Source organism: Erpetoichthys calabaricus, chromosome 1 (genome assembly GCF_900747795.2).
Source record: "Erpetoichthys calabaricus chromosome 1, fErpCal1.3, whole genome shotgun sequence".
Lineage (NCBI taxonomy): Eukaryota > Metazoa > Chordata > Cladistia > Polypteriformes > Polypteridae > Erpetoichthys > Erpetoichthys calabaricus.
In genome coordinates this window covers 11,640,961-11,652,681 of record NC_041394.2, presented here as the reverse complement: position 1 = coordinate 11,652,681, position 11,721 = coordinate 11,640,961, and the positions used below count along the sequence as shown (strand labels likewise).

The 11,721-nt window shown below is 44.6% G+C and overlaps 1 protein-coding gene across 2 annotated transcripts in view; it reads left to right on the top strand.

Moving 5' to 3' along the window:
- Positions 1–11,721, top strand: part of gpr184 (G protein-coupled receptor 184) — a 49,000-nt gene that overhangs the window by 19,208 nt on the left and 18,071 nt on the right. The gene's annotated exons all lie outside the window — the stretch shown is intronic.

Below are 11,721 nucleotides of genomic sequence, written 5' to 3'. Positions count from 1 at the left end.
TGCAGGCCCTACGTGCTCGTTATTTCCTGGATCTGCCCCTTCGGTCTCAGCTTTCAAATCCCGGCTGAAGGCTCACTACTTCAGTTTAGCACACCCTGACTAGAGCTGCTGATTAACTGTGCAGACTGCATCTCTGTTGTTAGTCATTAGCACTAAAACATAAGTAACACGATGGTTAGAATTTGTTACTAACCCTCACCTGTTCTGTTTCTCTGTTTCTGCTGCCCTCTAGTGTATTGAAGTATAGGCTCTGGGAAGGCTAACTCCCTCAATTTCTTTTATCATTTTGGCCTCCCTCACTGATAAGGGATCAATTGTCAACCAGGTAGGGTTGTGGACCCACTATTGTCCTTCTAATTCCGGCCTCCCCTGCTGGCAAGGGGTCAGCTTTCTCTCTGGACGGGATGCCGGATGATCGCTGATGACAGCTCAAAGGGAATGCCTCAATGGCAGGGCCGTCTTAATGTATGGGCACTGACCGGGGGCACCAGGAGCTTAGGCACCCGTGATGCTTCTGATGCTTCAGTATGTCTCTCATTTGCTATCAAAACAAGGGCCCAGCGCACTGCTTTGTCCAGGGACCTGTGATGCTGTTAAGACAGCCCTGCTCAGTGGGCTTTAACCGGCCGTGCTTTTTGATAATACCTTGAACTCTCCATGAAGGCAAGAAGGAAAAAAAATGGAAGGGAAGGGCAATTCAGAGAGAGAGACCCCCTTTCTGGGTAGGCCCCTCTGGTGCAGCAAACTCGCATTGTCTGTGTCTCCATTCCCACTTCTTTTATCTCTTAACTTTCTCATCAGATAGATAGATAGATAGAGCGTCCACACACACTGCACTAGAATCATCTTTATTTAAAAACACCTGACGACACTGTGTGGCATACTATTGGCAAGGCCGGAGCAACACCCCCGTGGACCCCTGGGTGACTTAACAGAGAATTGATAAAACCTTTAACAAGGTGGTCATTAAAAGCAGTGTGGTCTTTAATATTTAGGTGGATTTCAGTTTGCCATTCCAGCCTGTGGCCTCCAGGGGGCAATCCAGCTCCTCAAACCCAACACAAGCAGACGCAGACACAAGTCCATCACAATGCACAGGTTTTATTGTTCCGTGGGAAACTCTTTCCAATAGTTTCCCCTACCAGCAGTACAGTAGAAGCACAATAAAGCAGCACACAGCAGCTCTTTCTCCGTCTCTACCTCCACTCCTTCTCCAACAAGCGTTGTTCTTCACTTTCCAACTCTGGCTTCTGGAGCAGTGGCAGCTGGCTCCTTTTATACTGCACCCGGAAGAACTTACGGCGGTCCATACACGTGGTCTGAAAGCACTTCTGGTTGAGGTGGGAACCTGATGAAGTACCCCGACGCTGGCAAACCTCAGAACCCAACAGGGCTGAACCAACAAACTCTCAACTCCCAATTTGCCCTGTGGGAATCCGGGGTACTGTAGCAACCCAGGGGGACTGCCACCTAGGAATCTGGGGAACATCATGCCCTGAGTGTGCTTTCTCCCCTGGTCCTTCCATTATAAAGGTATCCCAGCCAGGCAAGGGTGCCAGACACCTTCCACAAGCCATGTCTACAATACATTGGGATGAAATTATATTTTTCAAGACCAGAGAATGTGCAAAAGGGGAAAACCACAAGAAAGTAAATAAGAACAATACAGAAATAGTGCTGAATTCACAGAGTCCAACCAATGCTGGAATTTGAAGTATAAAGTAGTCAGTTGATAGTATGGTTGAAAATGGATTATTTCCGTCCATCTATCCATCCATCCATCCATTATCCAACCTGCTATATCCTAACTACAGGGTCACGGGGGTCTGCTGGAGCCAATTGGGTTATTTCTTTATTTCATATTTTTATATCTCTCTATTATAAAAGGAAATCCTGGGATGAGACTTTCTCGGAGATAATTTCAACTCCCGCGAGACAAGACTTTTTGCCAAGAGATTTTGCCAAGTCCCGCCCTCCTCTCAAACATTTACAACCATGCCCACGGTCCACTCGCTTCTCATTCATGTGAATGCTATTGTCAGACACAGTTCCTACACTCTCAGCTCCAAGCGGGGTCGGAAATAAAAGACAACGAGTAGAAGACAAAGTAGAACGTCGTAAAGAAGTTTAAAAGCGTCGGCGCGATACACATGCAGAGCAGGGTAGAGATTGTGAAAGTACTAAAATTCAAAAGTCTCAAAAAACTGATAGTAAAGATCGCATTAGCGCTAACAAATGAAAATTATTACTCGGTGAAATAACGGAACAGCGAAAAGAGATCGAATATACTGTATGGACATAGGTGATATGACTGAAGTATGTAGATATTGTTCGGCTTTAAAGTTTAAGTCGGAGACTTGTAGATCGTCTAATTCGTGTTGCCGTCAGGAAAAAGTAGTGTTTCTTCCCAATGAAGAGGCCGATCTGTGAGAATTAAAAGATTTTGTTATTTGGTGAAAGTGAAATCCACAAACACTACAGGCAAAATATCCAAATCGACAATAATCTGTTCACATTCGCATTATTCAATGCTCAAAAGGTAGATTTACATGATTCAGGACCATATGTTATGAGAATCTGTGGTCCTGCAACAATTCAAACTACGACAAGTTTCATTTCAAAGAAACCGCAATTTGGCCAGGTGTATATTTATGATGACGGAGAAGCGATCCAACATAGAATTGAAAGAGTTAAACGATCAGACGTATTAGAAATTCTACAGCCAATAATGGATACAAATCCATATGTCCAAAAGTATCGCACTTTACACGAAATTTATCTGAAAAACATCGAACAAGAAAGTTTTCTTGAATTTCTATATGAATCCGAAAGATCACGCTCACATCTTATATATAATTCGGCAGTCTACTCACTCACTCACTCACTCACTCACTCACTCACTCACTCACTCACTCACTCACTCACTCACTCACTCACTCACTCACTCACTCACTCACGTCTGTCTGAAGCCGAATGCGCAGTCGCCTTCTGCGCAGCTGCCCGAAAAACCTTACGAGACTGACATTGCGGATTTACGGCCGCGAAAATTCAAAGAGAAAGGCGACTTCGATTAAAGCTCCAGAGGCCTGAAAAGCGATTTCGACTACAGCTCCAGGCCTAATTACGCATTCATTCAATACACCTATATCAGGTTTGTGGTGCTTATACTTATTACTATTCCATTCGTGCCCGTTTCATCTTACGTTGTCGAAATGGGCTCTTTGTCTAGTATGTAATAAACCAACATGTGACGACTGTGGTGGGCCAGCACCCTGCCCGGGTTTTGTTCCTGCCTTGCGCCCTGTGCTAGTTGGGATTGGCTCAAGCAGACCCCCGTGACCCTGTGTTAGGATATAGTGGGTTGGTTAATGACTGACATGTGACAAATTGTCAGCGATAATAGTTTCAAAAGATGGAGATCTAAAAGACAGAGTTGATATTCGTGTTTATCCAAAAGCACAGCACGATTCGTCGCAAGTACAATACAATACAATTTATTTTTTTGTATAGCCCAAAATCACACAAGAAGTGCTGCAATGGGCTTTAACAGGCCCTGCCTCTTGACAGCCCCCCATCCTTGACGCTCTAAGAAGACAAGGAAAAACTCCCCAAAAAAACCTAGTAGGGAAAAAATGGAAGAAACCTCGGGAAAGGCAGTTCAAAGTGAGACCCCTTTCTAGGTAGGTTGGGCGTGCAGTGGGTGTCAAAAAGAAGGGGTCAATACAATACAATACACAGAACAGAGCAAATACTCAATACAGTATAAAAATAAAAATTTTAGAAGTACGGAGTAGAATGTAACAGTAGATGATATCACATAATATGATTTGGATTTGTTTAGAGTCCTGGAGACCTCAGCCATCAAGTTGCCGCCCCCGTTTGGCCATTCCACAGCTGAATTAGCGCTAATCTGATGAAAGGACCCCTCTTTCCCACAATTCCTGTGATCCTCCATCAGGGATGACTTTATCTTAGGCAGGCAAAACAACTTGGCAGATGGGCCGTGGCACCAAGTGCCACATTTGAGTACCGAGAAGAGAAACTGAATAAGTGAGGGTTAGTAATAAACAAGTAAGCCTGCGATTCACTAGCGAATCGGAAATCCAAGAATGGCAATCAGTTTCTGTTCCAGCCGATATTTGGATAGATGACATATCATGGAAGGTGGGTGCGTCTGGGGAAATGTCATTTAATTAAATAAGCATATCTGTACTAAAGCGGTTTCGTTTTGTGGAGACGTGATTCTGTTACCTTTGGTGACACCGACTGCTGGCAGAGTGGAGCACAGCAAGTTTAGTTTACAGGTTGTGGTGTTCGTGTGCCAGCCACTGAGTCGGGGAAGCCGCTGGGTTTGAGTCTGTGACTGTGATGTGATCTGTATTACTGGCACAGTGGATTAGAGCAAGTGCAGTGAACAGGTTGTGTTGTTTGGGCGCCACCTACTGACTCTGGGAAGCCGCTGCGTTTGACTCTGGGGCATGCGCCATGGCGCAATATGCACCTCGGTGGGAAGTCGCTGCATGATGAAATATCATGGAGGGTATATGCGATGGTGTGGGCGGTCGCGTCCGGGCGGCTGTACAACCTGGCGTGCACGCTTTACCTCAGGTTTAGTTCACAGGTCGTAGGCATGGTAAAGTTTCCATTTAATTCAATAACCCTATTTGAACTAAAGCGGTTTCTTTGTGTGGCCGCCTTCGTTCATTGTTTGTATCCATACGGGCTCGTTTACAGGTTGTAGCCATACGGGCTCGTGTTTGTATTACTAATCGTTGAGCTCCCTTCATTTGGATATGTGCCTCCTTTGCCTGTGCTGTGTCAAAAGCGCATTGTGGGCGCGCTCGTTCATTGTGTTTATCCATACGGGCTCATTTTGTATTTCCGTTAGTTGAGGTCTTTCATTGTGGAGCCATGATGTCTTTGCTTCTGGTGTGTGTGAAGCGGGTTGTGGGAGCCTCCTGGCACAGTGGAGTAGAGCAAGTGTATTTTACAGGTTGTGTTGTGTGGGCGCCACCTACTGACTCTAGGAATCTGCCGCGTTTTGGGAAGCCGCTGCGTTTGACTGTACAGGTTGTGTTGTTTGGGTGCTCAGAGGTTGTGTTGTTTGGGCGCCACCTACTGACTCTGGGAAGCCGCCGCATATTGGCAGCGTTTGACTCTGGACTCTGGGGCGGGCGCCAAGGCCGCAGTGCGCATGCGCTTCAGTGCGTCCGCTGTGCATAAATTAACTGTGGTTTAGTAAGATAGATTCTAACTGTCATGTTACTTATGTTTTAGTCCTAATGACTAACAAATGAGATGCAGTCTGCACAGTCAATCAGCAGCTCTAGTCAGGGTGTGCTAAACTGAAGTAGTGAGTCTTCAGCCAGGATTTCAAAGCTGAGACCAAAGGGGCAGATCCAGGAAATAACGAGCGCGTTGGGTCTGCACGGGGGTTGGCAAGCGAAGTGAGCAGGGGGCAGAGCCCCCTAGTATGATATATAATTATAATGTATGTATAATAAAAGCTGGGTTGTTATGTGAAAGTCACAAAGAGTTTAGCAGTCTTACTGTCTGTAAGAAGCTACCACCCATTCTGACTCTCCTTGATTTCTATGGAGTGCTATCTTCTACCAGATAGCAAAAGAGCAAACAGTCCATGAGAGAGTTGTGAGGGGTCTCTCACAATGCAGAGGACTTTCCTCTTAGAGTAGAGGCGAGAGAGACCCTGGTAACCCCCTTTAGTCTTCCTTACCACACGTTGCAGAGTCTTCCTCTTAGACACACTCCAGTTTCCGTACCGAGATGTGATGCAGTATGCCAGGACACTCTGAGTGGTGCCCTGGTAGAAGGTGGCGAGGCTGAGAAGAGGCCTTGAAGCCTTCTAATGAAGTGCAACCTCTGCTGAGCCTTCTTGTCCTGGCGTGTGTTATTGAGAGTTCAGAGGAGATCCTCAGTGATGTAAGCACCCAGTAATTTTGTTCTGCTGACCCCCTCGTTGTGGAAGCCACTGCTTATATAGAGCCTTTCTTCTGAATTCGACAATATATTCTTTTTGTCTTATTGACATTAAGGGACAGATTGTTGTCCCCACACCAGCTTGCTTACTAACCTCTCCTTTGTAAGATGTTTCATCGTCATTACTGACAAGTCCTACTACTGTTGTATCTTCAGCAAGTGTAATGAGCTGATTTTTGCTGGATTTGGTATCACAGTCATGTGTTTGCAAAACAAAGGGAGGACTTGACATGCAACCCTGAGGGGCCCCCTTTTCTCAATTTGATGAAGCACCAGTTACAAAGTGAGATGTTCAATCTGAGCAGTGAGAGTTTCAGTGTTAGCTGCTGTGAGATGATTGTATTAAAGGCCAAACTAAAGTCAATGAACAAAAATCATGGCCTAGCTGTTCTCTTTGCTCCAGGTGGTAGGGCAAGAGACTTCTGTGTGAGACTCGAGCTCTTCATTGTGCTGGGGTGGTGGTGAGAGTATCTTCCTCTTGGTCATTTCCACTCATGGAATGAAGAAATTGCATTGCCATTATGGTCTATGTGTGCCAATGGGGCCTCCTAAGTGACATGGGTAAGAAGAAGATTAGACAGGGCAATAAAAAAAAATCATGGGAGGGAGGTGTGGAATATGACATACTTTTGAGTTCTCTCACAAAGTTCTTCTGGGGGTCTGAATTTTGAAGAAAAATAACAGAAGGACATGCAAGCAACCCATGTGACCAGTGGAAAACAGCATCTGCTTTGTGACCGGCTGAGACTGTGCCACCAGCACTGTCACCCTCTCAGGCATCTCCATAGTCACCTTACCGTAGGAGTAGGGCTTGGGTGGGCACTGAGTGTGGCCGACTTGCAGTCACAGTCTACTGTTGCACCCATGTGGGTGTGTCTGGTGTCCCATACCCTACCACCTTCAAGGCCACTAAACACTGCAGTCTTGTCCCCACTCCATGTGGATGCCACACACACACACACACTCTGTTTTATATTAGCCAGAATTTCCCCCATCAAGCTGGGATTCAAACTCTATGTTAAATGTCTATTTGGTTCATTGCTTTCATTAATATTGTGTCACAATAATAAGACACAGGAAACATGAAAGGTTTGGGACAGCCACCCATATAATATCCCTGGTTGTCAAATGGGTATTTTTTCCACGAGTTGTGCATGGGTGCAGAACTGATTTGAGTTAGGTAAAATGGCGGCTTTAAAGGCCGTGACTGGAAGTGATGTCGTCGAGACCGGAAATGACATCAGCCGGAGTGCCGGTGCTGGAAGTGGCATCATTAATGGCACCGGTACCTGGTGGGATTTCCTGAGGATAGTCTGCAGAGGACAGAGAGAGAGAGAGTCAGTGCAGCTCGCCACCCCCTGGTCTGGCGTGGTATTACTATTATTGAAGCCGTCTAGCTGCCTCCCATGTGCACGTGTGTGACAATTGTTATCAATCTCGAGAGTTTGTAAAGCACAAGGCCCTAAAAGAAAAAAAAAACTTCCAAAAATGCCCACTAGAGGGGGACACCATTAAACTAGTAAAATAGGGCAAGCACAGAATGTTTAAAAATAAATTTAAAAATAATAATAATAATATTCACAGAACTTCTCTGTAATAACTGGAAGCTCCATGGAGCATAAAAGGCAAAGAGGAATTCTCTGAAAAGGCGAAGGCCATTCAAGGCAAGCAAGGAGCTGATTCTGTGCTTTTTGACCATTCTTGGATTTCACGTTGGGAGTTTCTTTGTTTGCGTTAGGAATTGCCTCCTGTCACTTTGTGCTCTGCAGAGTTTATTTTTTGTTGGACACAGCGTTGCTAAAATAATTCTTTTCATTTATGAAGATTCTTTGTTGCCCTTTTTGTGTGATTAGCCTCTGATGGGCATTTTGTGCAATTTAGTGGGGTCTTTCTTTCATGCTTTGGGACTCTCAAGTTCATAACACGCACTCTGTTGTCATTGCTTTACCCAGCATTCTCTCCATAGATGAAGACGTTCTCACCTGAGTGGTCAGTGATGTGGGACAGATGAGAGGACCTCACAAAATGGACGCTCTGTTGATAAGAAATTGATTTGCATCTGCTTGTATTTTTTTTTATGTGCACAAATCCCGTCTGCCCGCTGGCATTGGCTGACCAGTATGCTCTTTGATAATCCCGGCACTTCTGTCAGTGTCTAAATAGCCAGACATTGTCAGAGACAGTCGCTGAAGACAGTTGTTAACATCAGACTTCTGGATGCTTCCTGTTGTTTGAGCTACGTGCAGACTTTTTTTATTATTTTGTTTTGTTTTAGTGTTTTTTTTTTTTTTTTGGTTTCCATTTAAGCCTAAATGCGTTAGAGACATGATTTCCTGTTTTGATATGTTTCATTTCTTGAGGAAAAAGCAGTGCTATTTTTGCAGAGAATGTGTTGTTACAAGCACATGATAAAGTGTCACCAGGTGCAAGCAAACAATATGTGTGACATTTCTAGTAATGCACGGACTTCGGTGACAAAAGAGACACTTTTTAAATAGGCCAAATGATGTGACATGACGCAGGATCCATGGGGTAGGGATGTTCCTATAATTAACAGGTCACAATGGCTCTCCTGACTTAGAAGTCTGGATTGGACCCTCTGGCCCAGTTCACCACATGCATGTCCTCCCTGTGTCTTTGTAGGATTTCACAGTGTTAGGTTAGATTGCTGTGGCACAGGGCTTACCGCTTCTCTCGATCAATTTGAAACCCAGAACGTGTGTGTGCCCCCTCTGTGTTAGACTGACATTCCCTTTATAGATTTCCCCTGCCTTACGATCAGGGCTGTGACCCACCCTACCCCCACCCACCAATACAGGTTAAGAAAGTCAGGTTTGTTGTCAAGTGTGCATACATAATGCATATAGTAAACTGAAATTCTTACTCGCATGTCTTGTCAAAACTGATGAGAATAATACAATAAAGACAACAGACACACACACACACACAAAGTAGCATTTGACTTTTACACACACACATGTTATGAGTGAAGCCTGAACATTGGATTAACTTCGCATTACTGGGGAAAGCTTGTGTTCCTCGAAAGACTGGAATTGGAAATAACATTTGGCTAAAACGGGCTTTATAAGGGTGGATAGACATAAGATTACTCAGTAAAGTTAGAAACTTGTATTTCATTCCAGTTTTACTAAAGTGCTTCGGATGATAAAGCTTTACCTGGCTAATGCTAAGTTTATCCAATTTTTGGGATTTACCCATTAAACACACACACACATATATATACAGTGCATCCGGAAAGTATTCCCAGCGCTTCATCACTTTTTCCACATTTTGTTATGTTACAGCCTTATTCCAAAATGGATTAAATTCATTTTTTTCCTCAGAATTCTACACACAACACCCCATAATGACAACGTGAAAAAAGTTTACTTGAGATTTTTGCAGATTTATTAAAAATAAAAAAAACTCAGAAAGCACATGTCCATAAGTATTCACAGCCTTTGCCATGAAGCTCAAAATTGAGCTCAGGTTCATCCTGTTTCCCCTGATCATCCTTGAGATGTTTCTGCAGCTTCATTGGAGTCCACCTGTGGGAAATTCAGTTGACTGGACATGATTTGGAAAGGCACACACCTGTCTATATAAGGTCCCACAGTTGACAGTTCATGTCAGAGCACAAACCAAGCATGAAGTCAAAGGAATTGTCTGTAGACCTCCGAGACAGGATTGTCTCGAGGCACAAATCTGGGGAAGGTTATAGAAACATTTCTGCTGCTTTGAAGGTCCCAATGAGCACAGTGGCCTCCATCATCTGTAAATGGAAGAAGTTTGAAACCACCAGGACTCTTCCTAGAGCTGGCCGGCCATCTAAACTGAACAATCAGGGGAGAAGGGCCTTAGTCAGGGAGGTGACCAAGAACCCAATGGTCACTCTGTCAGAGCTCCAGAGGCCCTCTGTGGAGAGAGGAGAACCATCCAGAAGGACAACCATCTCTGCAGCAATCCACCAATCAGGCCTGTATGGTAGAGTGGCCGGATGGAAGCCACTCCTTAGTAAAAGGCACATGGCAGCCCACCTGGAGTTTGACAAAAGGCACCTGAAAGATTCTCAGACCATGAGAAAGAAAATTCTCTGGTCTGATGAGACAAAGATTGAACTCTTTGGTGTGAATGCCAGGCGTCATGTTTGGAGGAAACCATGCACCACTCATCACCAGGCCAATACCATCCCTACAGTGAAGCATGGTGGTGGCAGCATCATGCTGTGGGGATGTTTTTCACCAGCAGGAACTGGGAGACTAGTCAGGATAAAGGGAAAGATGACTGCAGAAATGTACAGAGACATCCGAGATGAAAACCTGCTCCAGAGTGCTCTTGACCTCAGACTGGGGCGATGGTTCATCTTTCAGCAGGACAACGACCCTAAGCACACAGCCAAGATATCAAAGGAGTGGCTTCAGGACAACTCTGTGAATGTCCTTGAGTGGCCCAGCCAGAGCCCAGACTTGAATCCGATTGAACATCTCTGGAGAGATCTTAAAATGGCTGTGCACCGACGCTTCCCATCCAACCTGATGGAGCTTGAGAGGTGCTGCAAAGAGGAATGGGCGAAACTGGCAAGGATAGGTGTGCCAAGCTTGTGGCATCATATTCAAAAAGACTTGAGGCTGAATTGCTGCCAAAGGTGCATCGACAAAGTATTGAGCAAAGGCTGTGAATACTTATGGACATGGGATTTCTCAGTTTTTTAATTTTTAATAAATTTGCAAAAACCTCAAGTAAACTTTTTTCACGTTGTCATTATGGGGTGTTGTGTGTAGAATTCTGAGGAAAAAAATGAATTTAATCCATTTTGGAATAAGGCTGTGACATAACAAAATGTGGAAAAAGTGATGCGCTGTGAATACTTTCCGGACGGCTAATATATAAAAGTATGCTCTCATTTCTCTCTCTCTTATTTTTATATACACATCATAATATTTGGGACAAAGCCCCATTTTTCCTCCTCTGCTCCACAGTTTGAAATTACAAGTCAAACAATTCATATTCTGTGATTAAAGTGCACACTGTAGAGTTTCATTCAAGGGGTTTCCATCCATCTCAGTCATTCCATTTAGAAATGACAACACTTTTTCTATATGACGCCCCATTTCAGGGCACCGTAATGTTTGGACACAGCAATGGCGGGTCTGTTAAAGCTGTTGTCATATTTAGTTCTTTGTCGCATATCCCTCACCTGCAATGACTGCTTGAAGTCTGCCATTCATAGACATCAGCAGGTACTGAAGGTCTTGCTCTGGTGATGCTCTGCTAAGCCTCCAATGCAGCCATCTTCAGCTCCTTCTTGTTTTGGGGGTTTCTCCCCATCAGTTTTCTCTTCAGCTTATGGAAGGCCCGCTCATTTTGATTTAAATCAGGTGACTGGCTTGGCCATTCAAGAATTTTCCATGTTTTAGCTTTGATAAACTCCTGTGTTGCCTCAGCAGTCTGTTTGGCTCATTATCTAGCTGCAGGATGAAGCGCTGTCCAGTGAGTTTGGTGACATTTACTGGAACTTGAGCAGATGAGATGTTTCTACACACCTAAGAATTCACTGTGCTATTGCTGTCAGCAGTTCCATCATCAATGAAGAGAAGTGTGCCAGGGGACCTGTGGCAGCCATACTGTACATGCCCAAGACATAACACCACCCCATACTGCCATGTTTAACAGATGAGGTGGTCTGCTTTGGATCTTGGGCAGTTCTTTTTTGGTCTCCACACT